The 15,231-nt window shown below is 36.7% G+C and overlaps 1 long non-coding RNA gene across 3 annotated transcripts in view; it reads right to left on the bottom strand.

Annotated features, from left to right (window-relative positions):
- The window catches only part of LOC104853483, a 62,082-nt gene that overhangs the window by 5,566 nt on the left and 41,285 nt on the right, over window positions 1-15,231 (bottom strand). The window contains exon 3 of one of the 3 annotated variants that reach the window (XR_777796.2): window positions 12,616-12,882. The exons of 1 other annotated variant lie outside the window; for it this stretch is intronic. This is a non-coding gene — a long non-coding RNA (uncharacterized LOC104853483). Of the gene's footprint in view, window positions 1-12,615; window positions 12,883-15,231 lie in introns of those variants that run through there. One more of the 3 variants, XR_777798.3, reaches the window with a different exon arrangement.

Below are 15,231 nucleotides of genomic sequence, written 5' to 3'. Positions count from 1 at the left end.
CTCCACCCTCCCCTATTTACAAAGACTTTGTTTACATTTATTTCTTTTCTCATATTTTTTCTTTTATTTCCTTTCCCCTACCCTTCCCACTTCCCCTATACCTTTAGCCCTCTTATTTCTATTTCACATTGTCAATTATACAATTTGGATCTTATTTACACTTTTAGTTTTTCACACCAGAGAAACTATTCGGCATTTACATACGTGTGTCATTTGTTTCACTTAAGAGTATGGCCTCAATATCTATTTTCCTATGAATGACTCTAGTTTCTCATTCTTTGTGGCTGAGTAGTACTCCATTTTATAGAAAAACCACATCTTCTTTATCCATTTTCCAGTTGATGGGCAATGGGGCTGTTTCCAAGTTTTCCCTATTACAAACTGTGATGCTAAAAACATGGGTGCACATGTATCACTGTGGTATGATTCTTCTAATTCTTTGGAAAGATAACCAGCCTGTTCCTTTAACATAAATCAATTTTATACTTTTCTTCCTTTTTGGTACCAGGGATCAAACTCAGGACCTTGCAGTTGCAAGGCAGGTGGCGGCTCCACTGATCTAAATTAAATCCCTGGCCCTAAATAAATCAATTTTAAATCCTCCTTGACAGCCTGTAGTGTATCTCAATAGAACACAGCACAGTTTTGAAGTTAGAAAAGACAGGTGTTTGTATCTTATTTGGCTACTTGATGGTATTGTAACTGTAAGTGTATGACTGTACAGCACCTCATTCCCATATCTCATGTGGGTTTTTGTGAGGATTAAATCATATACATATCTGTGCACATACATGTGTTTTTGTATGTGTGTGTATCTTGCTCCAAAGGTGAATCTCAAAATTTTACAAGGCAATGCATAGATATCAAACAACTGGGATGGACTCTAGCTCAAGCTCATACTGAAATATTTCAATTCATTTTTATTTACATAAACTATTATCTTGGAGTATTTAGTATAAATTCAGTACTATGTTTCCCTTGATGGAAAGGGATACTTCTTATACTCAGGAAAGTAAAAGGTAAAGGATTTTTATATAAAGGCAAAATAAACAATCTTCACTGCTTTACAATCATTCTTAAGGTCAGTTTCACATACTCCTTAGAAAAAGAAAACTCAAAACAAACTAAAACCCTGGAGATCTTAAAATCATTGTTGTTTTAGCTGTGTGATTCCTGGAGTAGTGAGACAAAAATGGCCAACACACAGATCCAGAAAAAGAGGAGCTGCACTCTGAAATTCACAATCAGAAGCTAAGTGGAGTCACACTGGGCCAGGTACCTGCTGTGGAGATGACTCTACAGACTGTAGGCAAGGAGAGGCAGCACCAGGCATCACAGAGGCTGAGCACACTAGGAGATCATGACCCTGCTGCTTGCTCATGAGAGAGGGCCACAGGGACCGCATCACCTCTGAGGGCCTCTCTCCAAATGTGGAGCTTCCCTGAACACCACTCAGATCTGTCTCGGGACTCCTTCAGAGTACATTTCCAAAGGGTGAGGACTAGGGATAATAAATTCAATTAAATCTTGCAGATAGAATTCAAACCTGACAAACCTGAATTTGAATCATTTCCACAAGATTAAAATCATTTCTTGTTTCCAAAAATATTAAACATCAAGTAGGAGAAATGTTTTCACTCCTCAATAGGCATAATAGGGCTGGCTCTCTGACCAAGTCCACACTATAGGAATATGCGGTAATTTGATGCATCAGAAATTGAGTTTAGTTGTTGACAAAGAGGAGAATTCTGCTCCAAATATATAAATATATATAATATATATTACATACACAACAACATAATGTACTCTATATATTGAATATATACAATGTATTTAACATATAAAATGTAATATATATATATACATATATATATATACTATATATAGTTTCACTAATTTGGGAATTACTTTTCTCTCATATATTAAGAAATCTAAAGTAGGTACAATGAACCCAAGTTGTTCTTGCCATTTTTCCCATCTACTCTTAACATAAGTGTGAGATCTAATGGTCACAAGATAGCTTCCAGAATCTCAGTCATTATACCTATATTCTGCTGGCAGAAAAAAGAAAGCAGGATAACCAGGTTATTTAGTTTTCCTGAGATTGTCTGGATTTTAAAACTGAAAGTTCCATATTTCTAGAAGCCCCCAAAATTGAGGACAAACCAGGATATTTGATCACCTCCCAAAAGGAAAGCAAAAGTTATAAAAGAAATCACAAACTAGCTCTGTCTCACTGTTTTAAAGATTTTACACAGCAGTCCTATCCAAACAATGGTGCATATCTCACTGACAAAAACTTAGTCATGTGATTTGGAAAGGTGTCTGAGAATATACCTGATCACGTAAACAGACTTTGTGTCCTGGTAGAAAGAAAGGAGAGATGTTAAACAGGCAGACTCCTTTGCACTCAGGAAATCTGAAACCACACAGTCCCTGGAAACCTACATTGTTCCTTAATCTTAAAATCTCTACTTTGAACTTCTGCTTGAGCATTCTTGAGTTCAGTTTTAAGTATCCAGTACCCATGGAGAGTATAATGACTCCAGAATTCAGCAAATCAGAGCACTCTCAGTTTGGAAGAGCTCAGATGGCTACTCAGGCTATCACTACAGGAAGGCCTCTGTAGGCTTCAACACAAGGTCCCCCTTAATGTGACCCAGGAGGGTGTCAGGCACTGTCTTCCAATGCCAGCCCCATCTGTGAGTGTGCCTCTCTGTCTGTATCTAAGCTCTAGCAAGCAGAAGAAAGAAGAAAGATGCACACCACTACCAGCACTGACAGGGCCCTGATTAGGGATTAAGCTCCTGCAATCCCATCTCCACCCAACCAGAGTGTCGTTTTGAAGAATCATTTGTGGTAAATGAAGGGAGAGGAGCTATAAGGCCAAGAAATTGGTAGAAAATAATAGGAAAGAAGTGCTATTGTTTGATGAGGGTAATAACCTTTCTAAACTAGTGTCCTACTGCATTAGATTTTCCATGAAATTATTTAAAACAGCAGGGAATCAAACATCTCCACATTATTAACCTCTAGTGTGCACTTACTGAAGAAAATCCAAAGGATATTTATGCGTCTTGTGCAGAGGTTGAACCGTAATGTCCCAGACCGAGGCAATGAAACTATGGAATCCTGCCTGCATTGTCTTTTGTTGATAACGGAACCCCAGCTGTGCTCCTTGCCTGGTGAACGTGCACAGTCATTCTTCATTCCACTGTGATAAGCAGAATGTCACCTCACTTCCTAGCTTTTGGCAGCTCACTGTATAAAAGGGTAGGGCTTTATTGCAGCCAGTCTTCACTTTTCAGGGAATCTTGGCTATGGTAAACACAAAACGTTGGTACTCAAAGCTGCGTACTTTATTGAGACCCTTTCCAAGGAAGAAACACAATGGAATGTGAATGCTTCACCACCATAGCCTTGATCTTGTAACAAATTATACCACACACACTCACAAGAACATCCAGCCACAGCTCATCACATCCCGTAGGAGTAAATCTGTCACACCCTGAGTCATTGTAGAAGCACTGTGGTCAAACATGTTGAATTATAGCTAGATTTTAGCATTAATTATAATAATTATAACATAATCATCATTTCATCATAAAAATGAGTTTCACTATGACATTTTGTTCTTTGTTTCAGTACTTGTGGAATTCTCAAATTGCAATAGGAGTTTAAGAATAATGTCTGATCAAGGTTACAAAATGTAAGTTTTACAGATTTATAGCTTTTAAGAACAGCATTCAAATAAATGATAATTAATATATAGGAAAGCTTGCTAAAACTAATTGAACTCCATACTCCCTAAAATTTAGAAGGATTTACTTTTTTTACACTTTTTGAAGATCTGTACATGTATAAATTATAGGTAGTTGTGAATTCCAAAGCTATAAATATACTGGAGGACCCTCGTGGTATCATTCTGAACAGCTGTTTGCAGAGAATATGCCTCTTCATTGCCCTGAGGAAGGCACAGAATATTGAAATGTTGGCTAAATGTTCAAATCATTCAAAAAATGAACACTTCCAAAAGCAAAAGGAAATTATGAATGATGTCCCTGGGTTTGTGGCTTGGTCTAAGTGAACTCTGTCAAAAGCCATTTCCAATCCTCTTTCCATTTCTCTTTTTCCCTTTTCTTTCCTTCTCTTCATTTCTAAAGCAATTTAGTTCAAACAGTATTAGTTAGACTGTGCAAGGCAAGCCCACCAATGGGGGAAGCAGGAAGAGGCCACTATGGCCAGACCTGGATATTGGAGTCAACCAAGGTGCAGAGGATGTCCACTGAGACAGTGGCACCTGGAACAGGCACCAGACCCCAGATAGGCTGAAGGAAAGCTATGGCAATACAAGCATAATGCCCAGCCCAGTGAAGTGTGGAGCGTGTCCCTTAGGTGGTGGAGCTCAATTACAGGAGTCAACCCTCTGCATGCCAGGGGCAGTGGTCAGCACCAAGCCTGCAGCCCCCAAGTCTGGAAAGGTGAAGAAAGCATCCACATTAAGTGTCAGTGATACAGCATGCACTCAGAGTACAAGCAGGGCAAGGAGAGGGCCCTCATAGAGGGGTGACTCAGCACCACAACAGTAGGAGGACACCTACATATGACAGTAGCTTGCTGTAAGGAGATGCAGCCTGAGAGGTTCAGCAAGGCATCCACTCCTGGGAATGAGGAGAAAGAAGCTGTAGCCTGGCATGGATGTCAGAGCCCAAGGGATATCCTAGAGGAAGGTGCATGAGCATAAGGTGTCTGAGCTCCAGCCCAATGAAAACAACACCCACAGAAGATGAAATACCCAGCATGAAGTATCAAAGCTCAAGCAGGGTGAGGAGGACAGTAAGATACAAAAGTCCCAGGACCAAATGGAGAGTAAGAACCTGAATAGGGTGAGGAGGACCTCCCTGCAAAGGTGAGGGAAAACTGGCATGAGGTAAGAGGTCTCTCTCAGATGGGATTAGAGCATTACCTGAGCAAACAGGGTGACAAATGTAGGGGGCAGTCAGCCCAGCAAGGGTGTCAGGGATAATCAAAGGTTAACTATCTAGATAGAAGTGTGGGTAGACCAATGCAGCTGTCACAATTCTAAGGAAGGGAGGAAGGCATTCGTAGAAGAGGAGAAAAGGGACAGTGGTGGTGATCACCATAAGATGTCAGAGCTAAAGGTGGTGAAAAGTAAGAGGGCTGGATCAAATCAAGGTGTCTGAGCTCAAGTAGAGGCAAAGCATTGGATCTACAGCAGGTGGCCTGATATAGCCTGTCAGAGCCAGAGCAGGGGAAAGAGTGAGGAGGGTTTATGGGATAGGGCCAAAGGCCACAGTAGCTTAGCATGGAATTCTAGAGCCCAAGTGGCATGAAGTAATGGGATCCAGAGAAGGGTGATATCCTGCTAGTATATGAGATTGGGCTGAGAAATATTTGTATTGATATGGAGAAGTGGCATCCACATAAATAAAGAATGTAGCAGCAGTGGTAAGAATTGAGGATTGATCAAATAAAGGCATGGGTTAAAGATAATGGAATCCAGGATTCTTATTATCAAAGAAAAGAATTTCAAATATGGAAAAGGAGAAAGAAGGAACCCTGGGATGTACACTAGAATTCAAAGTATGAACTTTTGGTTTTAAATATACTTAGACATAGAAGCACTACAGATGTGTGTGCGTGTGTGTGTGTGTATAGACCTACACATATGACTTGACCTAGTCAGATGAAAAGTCTTGAGAGCAGTTATATACAGCAGCCATAAGCACACCTAGTGCCTCAATGTTGGTTTCTAAACATGAAATTTTCTATCAAGAATGACTCCTTGCAGAAATGGCTGATTTACTGGGAAAAGAATAATATAGAATGAGATGAAATGTCTTTTAGTGTCAAAAAGTGCTAAAAAATGATGTGGCCATATTAAAAAAATAAAAAAAGAAGTACAGTGCCAGCTTGGTGGCATTCCTAATTACCAAATATGGGATGATTTGAACATTAAAAGAAATAATAATTGTAACTAAGTTTGTGAATCTTCCAATAGCACAGGAATACATGAGTTCATTTCTACATAAATATATATATAAATAAATAAATGTATAAGTAAAAAATTAAACAAGAATTTGGTGATGATCACAATATTTACTGTGTGGAACTTCCTCTAAAGCATGTATCACTATGGGAGAAGGGATGACTTCACAATGGAGATTTCTGAAAGCTACCACCATTAATTAATATTTCCACAGGCTGAGCCTGAAGATGGCCCTTCAGCCCCTCCCTACTTCCTTTCTCCTCCCTACTCCCTTTCTCCTCCATAGTTTAGATAGTCAAATAGACACTGTAATCCCTGATGGCATAGCCCCAGGAGACAGTTACACTATGCATCCTTCCCTATTCCCTTCCTGTGCATGCCCCAATCAGAAAATAATTGCCCTACATTCTGCCTAGGCTACATAGGCCACATAGCACTATTTGACCCACCTTCTCTTCCTATTTGTCTTCCACTGTAAACAAAGAGCACATGGGTCTCCAGGCGGCTATTAGCTCCCAACCAGATATGGTTCCACCTAGTCCCAACTTTTAAGTATAATCTTCATTTTTCCTTTATCTCCCACTGCTTTCCCCAGCTTCAGAGTCTACACTGTGTGGTTCATGTCAAAAATAAAATGAGCATCATCAACAATGGGATAAATGAAACTCATGGGTCCCAGGAAGAATGCAATAAGAAATAGCATGGCATCATTTCTAGGGTATTCCACCAAAGACACATAGCCTGAAATTCATCATAAGGATACATCAGACAAACTCTAATGGAAGTTTGCTAATTCATTTAGCAAAATAAATAAAACATATTCCTCAAAAGTAACATAATCTTAGAGCAAGGAAGGATGAAAGAACCCTCCTGGATTGAAGTATCAGCTGAGGAATTAAAGCAAAAACAATGCCAACAATAATAAGAGAAATAAAGACTCCTAAGAAAGGTGCAAACCCAGACTTCCAGCTCACCAAAGGCAAATTCAGAGGAAAACGAGATGGAAAATCCTGATAATCAACCACCTGGACAACTTAAAATGGTAGCACAGAAAGTAACAAAACGGATGAATGAAGTTTTAGAAAAATTCAAAACACAAATAATTTCCCAAGTAACTACAAAGATGGTGAGAAGAATGAATATCATGATTAGAGACTCTAGAACAGCAATAGATTTTAAAAAAATGCATGCGCTCAGGACCACAACAAAAGCCATGAATGCCCAGCATAGGAAAGAAATGGAAATCATGAAACAGATTCAAACAGATATCCAGGAAATTAAAAACTCTATTGAAAGTTTACATAATAAACTGAGCCATTATGAAGACAGGATATCAGGTATAGAAGACAAGATGGGGGTCAATGACCATGAAAAGAAGTATCTCTTCAAAATAGTAAGGGGGCATGAGGAATCAATACAACAGCTCCTAGATAATACAAAGAAGAATAATATAAGGATGATAGTCCATGAAAAAGCTGGAAAAAGTACAAATGACATTTTTGTAAAATGTTCACAGAACTAAAGACAGAAAACTTCCCAAACAGAGGGAAAAAATTTGACATACAGATAAGTGAGGCACATAGGACTTCAACTAGCAATGATCAAAAAAATTCTATACCTACACATATAATAATCAAGATCCTGGAACAACAGAGAAACAAAATACTACAAGCAGTTAGAGAAAAGAAACAAATCACATATAAAGGAAAGCCCATCATAAACACAGCAGACATTTTAACACAAACCCGTAAGTCAAGGAAAGCATGGAGTAAGGTATTACAAGCCCTATAAGAAAACAACCTCCAATCTAGATTGATGTATCCTGCAAAACTCTCTTTCAAAATGGATGGGGAAATAAGATGATACTTCTACACAAAGAATACCCAAGAAACTTTATGAATACCAAACCAACACTCCAAACAATTCTAAACAATATCCTAGAAAAAGACAATGAAGGTTACAACTCCATGAGGCCTAACAGAGTGAACCCATTAGGCTAGGCAATAAATTAAATGGAGAGGGGGGAAAAACAAAAAAATAAAAGAACCAACAACAGGAAGATAATATGACAAGGATAAGTCAATACATATCAGTTACAACTACCAATGTTAATAGTCTCAAGTCACCAAAAGAGTTAGAAGGATGGATTAAGAAACAAAATCCAAGAATATGCTGTATAGAAGAAACACACCTACTTCAAAAAGAAATGCATAGTAAAAAGTTCCCCATGAGACAACAACCCAGAAAAAGACAGGGGTAGCTACCTTATTTGCAGAAAAGCAGATTTCAAACCAAAATTAATTAAGACAGACAAAGAAGGTTACTACATCCTTGTAGAAGGAACAATCCAAGAGGAAGAGATGACAATCATAAATATATATAAACCAAATACTAATGCTCCCAGCTATACAAAAATAATATTAATGGACATGAAAATATAAATAAGCACTAACACAGTTGTACTGGAGTACTTCAATAGCCCACTGTCAAAGATACATGGATAATTTAGATAAAAAATGAACAAGAAAATACTAGAACTGAACCAATCTTTTGAATAACTGGACTTAAAAGATTTTAACAGAATGTTCCATCACACAAAATCAGAATATACATTCTTTTCAGCTGCACACAGGTAATTCTCCAAAATGACCACATGCTAACTCATGCAACATGTTTAAATAAATGCAAAGGAACTCAGTTTATCCCTGTATATTATCAGTGCAATCAAACTGGAGATCAATGGTATAAGAAACTGCAAGAACTCCACAAACACATGGAAATTGAATAACACTCTCATGAACAACAAATGGGCAACAGAAAAAGTTAAAAAAGAAATTAGTTAGTTTCTACAACTAAATTCTAATGCCAATACAATATACAGGAATCTATGGGACTCATTGAAAATATTTCTATGAGGGGAATTCATAGCAGTGAATGCCCACACTATAGAAAAAGAAGAGCAAGACAAACCCAAAGTTTGTACAGGGAGGAAATTATAAAGATCAGGGCAGAAATCAATGGAAATTAAGAGAATGATACAACAAATCATAGAATCAAAAAGTTAGTGTTTTGAAAGAATAAATAAAATTGATAAACCCTTAGCCAAATTATCAAAAATAAAAAAAGAAAGAAAAGGCTCAAATTCATGCAATTAGGAAGGAAAAATGTGAAGTAACAATAGATCCAACAGAAATTCAGAGGAACAACAATACCTACTTTGAAAACCTGTACTCTAATAAAATGGAAAACACAGAAGAAATGGAAAGATTCCTAAATATTAATTACCAAAGTTGAAGAAGATATAAAAATTCTAAACACAACAATTATAATCAGTGAAATTGAAAATTTAATTAAAAATTCACCAACAAACAAAAGCCCAGGTCATGACGAATTCACCTACATTCAATAAATTATTCAGAGAAGAACTATTGCTACCACTGTTTAAACTTTTCAATTAAATTCAAAGGGAAGCAATACTTCCAAATTTTTTCTGGAAGCAAGTGTTCCTTTGATTTCAAAAGCAGAAAAAGAACCAACCAAAAAAGAGAATTACAAGCCAATCTTCCTGATGAACATAGATTTAAAAATCCTCAATAAGATACTGGCAAACAGAATACAGAGGGTCATCAAGATGATCATGGACCCTGACCAAGTCAGACTTATCCCAAGAATGCAAGGGTGGTTCAACATACAAAAATCAATAAATGTAATCCAGTATATTAACAGAAGCAAGGATGAAAACCATACGATCATCTTGACAAATGCCAAAAAAGCATTTGACAAAATCCAACACCCACTCATGATAAAAACCCTACAGAAAATTAGAATATATGGTCTTTATCTCAACTTGATAAAGACTACCTATGAAAAACCAATAGCCAACATCACACTAAATGGTCAAAAATTGAAAACCTTCACAATAAAATCAGGAACAAGACAAGGATGTCCACTATCACCACTCCTGTTCAATATAGTTCTGGAAACATGATCCACAGCAATTAGACCAGAGAAAGAAATAAAAGGAATAAAGATAGGAAAGAAAGAAGTTAAACTGTCCTTATTGCTAATGATATGATACTCTGCATAGAAGACCCCAAAACACCACCAAAGCTCTAGACTTAACTGACAGATTCAGTAGAGTAGCTGGATACGAGGTCAACACTCAAAAATCAATAGCCTTCTTGCACACAAATAACTAAACTCACTGAGAGAGACAGGGAAACAATTATTTTCAAAATAGCATACAAAAAAGGAACTATCTAGGAATTAATCTAAAGAAAAAAGCAAAAGATCTCTATATTGAGAATGATAGCACTCTGAAAAAAGTTTGGAAAGGATATAAGAAAATGGAAAGATCCTCTTCTCCTGGGTAGGAAGAATCAACATAGTGAAAATGGCCATACTTCCAAAACTGCTATATAGATTCAATGCAATCCCGATTGAAATCCCAACAATAATTCATTTGTAATCAGAAGCGACCTAGAATAGCAAAAGAAATTCTAGACAACAGAGTCATGAAAGAGGGCATCATAACCTTGACTTGAAACTATACTTCAAAGCCACTGTGATAAAAACAGCATAGTACTGGCAAAGAAACAGACCCAAGGATTAGTGTAATAGATTAGAAGATACAGAAACAACTCCAGATGTACTCACCTACCTCATCTTTGACAAAGGAGCCAACCATCCTCACTGGAGGAAAGACAGCCTCTTTAATAAATGGTGCTGGAAGAGCTGGATTTCAACCTGCCTAAAATTAAAACTAGAACCCTATTTTTCACCATGCATTAAACTAAAATTGAAGTGTATTAAAGATCTACATATTGAAACAGAAACACTAAACTTGCTGGAAGATAAGTTAGGTAAAACTCTGAAAGACATTGGCATAGAAAAAGACCTTATGAACAAATCCTCAATAGCATGGGAACTAGCACAAAAAATCAACAACAGGGATCTCATCTTATTAAAAAGCTTCTGAACTGCAACATAAACCAGAAATAGAACAGAGACAACCTATAAAGTGGGAAGAGTTTTATCAGCTGTTCCTCAGACAAAAGACTACTATCTAGAATATATAAAGATCTTAAAAAAATTAAACCCCTAAAAATATAAAGACCCAATTTAAAAATGGGCATCTGAAACGAACAGATATTTCTCAGACAAACAAGTAAAAGCAGCAAATAAACATGAAAAAATGTTCAACATCATTGGTCCTTTGAGAGATGCAAATCAAAATAACACTGAGATTCCCTTTTGACCCAGCTATTCCTCTGCTGGGTATCTTTCCAAAAGATTTAAAAGAATCATACCACAGTGATATATGTTCATCATGCTTATAATGGCAAAGTTTGTTAGCTAAAACTTGGAAACAGCCCAATTGCCCATCAACTGGAGACTGGATATGGAAGATGAGTTTTTCTTAAAAATATAAAATGGAGTACTACTCAGCCATAAAGAATGAGAAACGAGAGACATTCATAGCTAAGTGGATATACATTGAGGCCCTACTCTTAAGTATGAAAGAAATAGGACACATGTGCAAATACTGAATAGTTTCTCTGGTAAAAAATAAAAGTGTAAATAAGGATCAAAATGTACAACTGTTATTGTGAAATAGGAAGAAAAGCTTTAAGGAGTAGGGGAATTGGGAGGGGTAGGGGAAAGCAAAGAAGGGAAAAATACAAGAAAAGGAAAAAATGGAAACAAAGTCTTTGTAAATATGGATGGATGGGGGGTAAATGGAGGGCAGGGGAATGAGGAAATATATGAACCAAGATACATCATGTAAAGCTACAAGATCCCAGTGATGAATGTAACTATATTTATACCTAAAATGTACCAATAAACAATGGAAAAAACCCATAAGTTCCTATTGAATTAATAATTGGCAACAATTTTGAGAAGTAGACAGGAAAGAGAAAAGAAGTTGAGAAAGGGTATTATGGTTTGATCTAAAATATCCAGCAAAAGTCCTACATTCAGAGGTGGGGCCTAATTTAAAAAGTTAGGTCACTAGTAGCACGAATTGGACGGTTGTGTCTCATAACCTGCTTCTCTCTTCTCTCTCTGCATCCTCACCATGCAGTGAACAAGCTTTCCTCCCCCCTGTGTTCTGCCACACCATTCTGCCTTGGAGCCAGCTGAGTATGGACTGAAAATATGAAGTAAAATAAAACTCTCCTCTTTTAAGTTGCAGGTGTTAGATATTTTGTCCCAGCAATAGGAAAGCTGACTAATACAAGGGACAAATTGAAATACAGGGTGTTATATTTTATTCATAACCCTAAATGGTCTATTTTCACAAATCTGAATCATGAAAGAGATCCGCTATGAAGAACCAGTACTAACTGCACAGATTTTCACTGAAACTTCTATAAGCCAGAGCTTAAAGCAGATTACTTTTTAAATTCTATAATGATGTATATTACAAATGGAGATGAAGGGCACCTCTCAGATACAGTCACCATTGGAGCAGATTCCACAGCTGGAACAATATATTGACTAGCATATATTTGGTTTAAAGAAGAGTTTTTTATCAATAAGCACGTTTTTTTATTAAATGACTGAAGGAATCCAATAGAAGGCACAGTAAATAGCACTGTAAAGCTTTTTCAGAGCATAGTAATCTTTTTGGGTATGTGTAGAAGCCAGACTTTCTTTTTTGTTGTGAAAAATGTCTGCTGATCAGTTAGAAAATCCTTCACTTTTGTCTTTCTGTATACCATCTCTGGAAAACTGGCCAGAATCTTGTTCTCTCTCTTTCATCCCTCTTCTTGGTTAAAAGATGCAAGGGCTCTCTTCTCATTAGCGCTATAGATGCGGTTCTCTTTTCCCAGTTGCACAGCCTCCATTCAGCAACACCTGTGAAGCAGCTAGACAAGATTGCAAGAGCAGAGAAAGAATACCAGAGTCATCCAGAATAGGCCAGGAAGAAGTGGGACATCCCATCAGAGACGATGATTAATCTGTGAATCCTCTTAGACATCATGAGAACCCATTGAATTGAGAGAAACTTGATTTCACTACATCTGAAAAAGGATTATAGCATTGGCATTTTATTCATTTATTCGTTCTGACTTCAGCTGTTACTCTTATGCCCAGCTATTAATAACTATTCTGATATGATGTAACAGAATTTCTGCAACTACCATCATAATCAAGATGCAAATCTATTCCAACACCACAAAGAGATCTTTCATGCTACCCTTTATAGGCATATTTCAACACCCAAGACTGTCACTAACCACGGATGACTTCTCCTCCATTCCTCTATTTATTTTGCTATTTTTAGGAATATTATGTAAATCACACAACACATGATGGGCTTTTTTTTTTTCACTGAGCGTGGTGCCCTAGAGATCCATTCCAATTGTCCCACATATCACTAATTCTTTCCTTTTTTTCTTCTTATTGTAGCTTATGGAATTGTAGAATATTTTGCCAATTATAAACAAAGGTGTTATAAACATTTGTATACAAAAGGGGAAAATAAAACAAAGTCTCCAATATAGAAAAACATTTTTAAAGAATACTGTACTTGAACACAATCCACGGGTTAGATATTAGATTTGTACCAATGTGATATCACCTGATTTTTGTCATTTTGTCAGAGAATATTTCTGCTTTCAGGAAATACACATTTAGGGATAATGAGGTACTTATCTCTTCATTTCAAATCATTCTGAGGGGAGGAAAAATAAAGTACCAATGAGGTAAAACATAAACACTTCATAATTCTGGATAAGGTATATAACAACAGTGTTTAGAACTACTCTTAAAACATTTCCATAACTTATAAACTTTCTTTACTTAAAGATACATGAAAGATTGAAAATAATATTAAACATAGGGACAGCATAGATAACTTCATTTATTCTGGATCTAAACAAGTAAAATAATTTCTTTTTCTGCCTTGCATTATTCAGTGCTAGGGATTGAACCTAGGTCCTCACACACACTAGGCAAGTAATCTACCACTGAGCTGTACCCCAAGTCTTTTGAAACAGTAGTGTCACTATCTAATCCAAGAAAATATATAAATAGATTATTATTATAGTATAGATTTACCCACCTCCACTCTGAAAACATCCTCACAAGGGCCAGGTAGCAAAGATCAGAGGGATGGCCTTTGGATCTGTAAATTTGAATACTACCTTTCCTACTTACAGCCTCTGTGACCTTAGGCAGTTAATCAACCTCTCTAGGCCTCTTGTCTTCTGTCTACAAAATATAAGTAAAAATTACATCTACCTGTAGAAATTTCTGGTGTTTTTAAAGTGTTTATATCTAAACTGCTTAGGAGAATATCTGGAGTCTACTGAGTTTTGTGTTGTTGTTGTTGTTTGTACAAGAGATTGAACTCAGGACCTTGTGCTTTCAAAACAGGTGGCAGCACCACTGAGCTAAATCTCCAGCCCTCTACTGAGTATTTTTAAGAAGTTTGTTGTTATTGAGTGAGAGAATTAAAAGCACATCCCCAGATAGACACAAAATACATACTATCTTTTCTAGACACTTTTTGTTTGCTTCATACTACCCTTCAACTGTGTACCAAACCCATCTTCTTTAGAATATTTTTATATATCCTCAGATAGACACAAAATACATACTATCTTTTCTAGACACTTTTGTTTGCTTCATACTACCCTTCAACTGTGTACCAAACCCATCTTCTTTAGAATATTTTTATTTTCTTGCTCTTTGACAAAATGTTTCTTAATCTTCAGCAGTAATATATCAATATGGAGTGACAGTTTGACAATATGGTTCTCACTTTGCATAGTATAAATTCAAAGACAAATTGTGAACAAGTCAAGTGTAACTTGTAATTCACAGCTGTGAGGTCACACTGCTGAATTATAAGCTTTTCATTATGTCAGAACTGTGAATTACAAAGGCTTTTTTTCAATATATCCTGTCAAATAATTTATTAGTTATCCCTCCATCACAGGATTTTGCAGCATTATAGCACCAGAAAATACGGGGACTGAATAGTGGCATTTGCAGATATAACAATAAGAATTCAGACATGTAAGGATAATGTCATGAAGAAAATGGTGATGATTTCAAACTATAGTACTGCCAAGTTCACAGCCAGCCTGATGAGAAGTTAGTTTCCTCTAAATCGGAGACACTGCCATTCAAAATAGGGACAAGTGATCATTTTACGACCTTCACATTGTCATCAACCATCATTTCTCAAAAGCTACCAAGTATATAAT

This window comes from Fukomys damarensis, unplaced genomic scaffold, assembly GCF_012274545.1.
Source record: "Fukomys damarensis isolate Sample0158 unplaced genomic scaffold, DMR_v1.0_HiC HiC_scaffold_5, whole genome shotgun sequence".
In the NCBI taxonomy this organism is placed as follows: domain Eukaryota; kingdom Metazoa; phylum Chordata; class Mammalia; order Rodentia; family Bathyergidae; genus Fukomys; species Fukomys damarensis.
This window is presented reverse-complemented; position numbering and strand designations above follow the sequence as displayed.